This window comes from Lucilia cuprina, chromosome 5 (assembly GCF_022045245.1).
Source record: "Lucilia cuprina isolate Lc7/37 chromosome 5, ASM2204524v1, whole genome shotgun sequence".
Classification (NCBI taxonomy): domain Eukaryota; kingdom Metazoa; phylum Arthropoda; class Insecta; order Diptera; family Calliphoridae; genus Lucilia; species Lucilia cuprina.
In genome coordinates, this window is record NC_060953.1 from 61,360,474 (window position 1) to 61,363,127 (window position 2,654).

Consider the following 2,654-nt stretch of genomic DNA (forward strand, 5'->3'; position numbering starts at 1 on the left):
CCCCTTTGTTTATATTTCCAAATTTTCTCTAATGTCATTAGCTAAGCAAATAAAATGTTTGAAAATTACTCCAAATCTGAAACAATAGTATTTTGTTATTACAAAATTAATTTCTTTATAACTCATTTAATGCTTCTTAATTTTTATTTTAAACCAAGTGTAGAGTAGTGTTGGGATATTTTTTTCTAATTATACCTAGAGAAATTAATTGTAATATTATTAATTTATGGAAATTAATTAATATTACATGTGCATAGTGTTTTAAGAACAATAGTAGGTATAAAATTTGACAAAGACAAAAAACATATTTTTAGTAAAAAACGTTGGAATATGCAATTATTTGTAAAAGGGTTTATGATTTGCTATTATTTTGCTTGGTATATGGAACGTTGACAAGTGGGAACTATCCCAAAATTGGTCACAATATTGATAAAACAAGTTACTGTTCTAAATCCTGTTATGCCCGGTCTTATAATGTATGTAGCGGTTGACTTCATGTCAAGTGAACCAACTTTTGAAACCTATATATATTCCGATGGCGATGTTACATAACAATTATTTTGATATATATCTCACTTGGTATATTCCGTTAATTGACCAAAAGGACTCTTAAATAGAGAGATTTAAAATTTCTTTGGAACAAAAACTAAACTTTTATTTCTGCTCAAAAAAATAAAAGTAAAAAAATAACTTTTATTTCAGCATGAAGAAATAAAAATCAAAAAATAACTTTTATTTTTGCTCAAAATAATAAAAATAAAAAAAAACTTTATTTCCCCTCAAAAAAGATCAAACATGGGCCGACGATCTAAGTAAAGCACTTAAACATTTAAATTGAATACTTTTAGTAAACTTGTTAAATTAAAATTTTGATAAATTGAGGCGCTTTTCTTTAAAAAAAAATTAAGTTGTATTTTGAGACACTTGTATGTATTATAGAAAATTGTATACATTTGGAGAGATTACTCTATTCAAAAATTGTATCCATTTGAACACTCTTTTATTAATCTATAGACTGTTATAGAAAATGGTTTTTAATGAAAGTAAACTCTGTATAGTTCTTTGTATAGTTCTTATAGGTTTGCCTCTGTTTTCCTTATAACAAATTTTGGCAATTGGGAGACACTTTTATTATAGATAATTGCTTCCACTTTTCTTATAGAAAATTGTTTTCAAATGTCCGTCATTCTTTATGACATTTTTATAAAAAACTATGCAAATTTGATTTTTACACAGACTTTTCATAGAAGGAATGTTTTTAATTTCAAATTGATAAATTATTCATTAAATTTAGGATATAATTTAAAATAAGAGTTTGTTTTGTTGAGTTTCAATACGATACAAATGGTTACAAGTCAATTTTAGACGTTTAAGACATTTTTTGAAAGGGGGGTTTGTATGGGGTCTAGGGTCAAATAAAGGCCGATCATTACGAAAATCTGCAGTGTCATTTATACTTATGTAAAACTTATTTATGTCAATTTTTAAAGAGATAATAGTATATTTGCATAAAAAGCCCAAATCGGGAGGTACGGTTGTATGGGGGCTAGGGGAAATAATGGACCGATTTCAACTATTTTCAATAGACTTCGTCCCTGTGCCATAAACATGCTTGGTCCAAATTTCATCAGATTATATTGAAAATTGCGGCCTGTACCTTGCTCACAAGGTTTACATAGTCAGCCAGCCGGACAGACGGACGGACGGACATATCTTAATAGACTGAAAAAATGATTCTGAATCGATCGGTATACTTTAAGGTTGGTATTGGACCAATAATTTTGTATGTTACAAACATCAGCACAAACGTAAAATAACTTTTATTTCTGCTCAAAAAAAAAAATTTATATATATTACTAAATTCTATACAAATTAAATGTTTTTTGAAAAAGTTCATTATACACTACATTATATTTCTTTAAATTGAAGATGAGGTTTTCAAATAAAATTTGTTGAAATATTAAGCTAATCTTGCTAAAAATATTACAGTAATAATAAATTGTTAATTTTCATTAATTTAATTTATAAAGTATGTCAAGTTCTTTAAAAATATTTTATTTGTATTTAAACAAAGTTTCTAATAAAAACGCAGAACTTCTGTTTATGCTAAGTGTACATAAAATGACTTTAATATAATTTTTTCCTTCACTTTTACATTAAAATAAATATAATTATTTGAAATAGTTGAATGCTATTTTTCTATTTAAAATAAGTAGAAAAACACACACACATACCAACTTTCATTCAGTTCTGTACTCTAAAGTTTATATCCGTTTTAACTTTATCCACATCCTTTTATTTTTTTAACAATTTAATTTTTTTCTCTCTTATTTCTACAAACAATGTTAATTTGTCGACATGCAAAACTTTTTGCTAACAACTCTCACTCCTTCTTTATGTTTTCATTTCCTCTCAACATCCTTTATTTCAGCCAAACCACCTCAGCAAAATTGCTGCAATGTAGTTGTTGAGCTTTTAGTAATTTTTTTTAGCTTCAATGTTGTTTGTTCGCAGTATGTGGTAACCAAACCCAAACAAATTGAATTATGGTTTCTAAGTTGGTTTGTCATATTAGGGCGCCTATAAAATACGTGACGAATGACCAAGAAAAACAAGAGGCTAACGAATTGCTGAGTAATCTTGAACTGTACAAA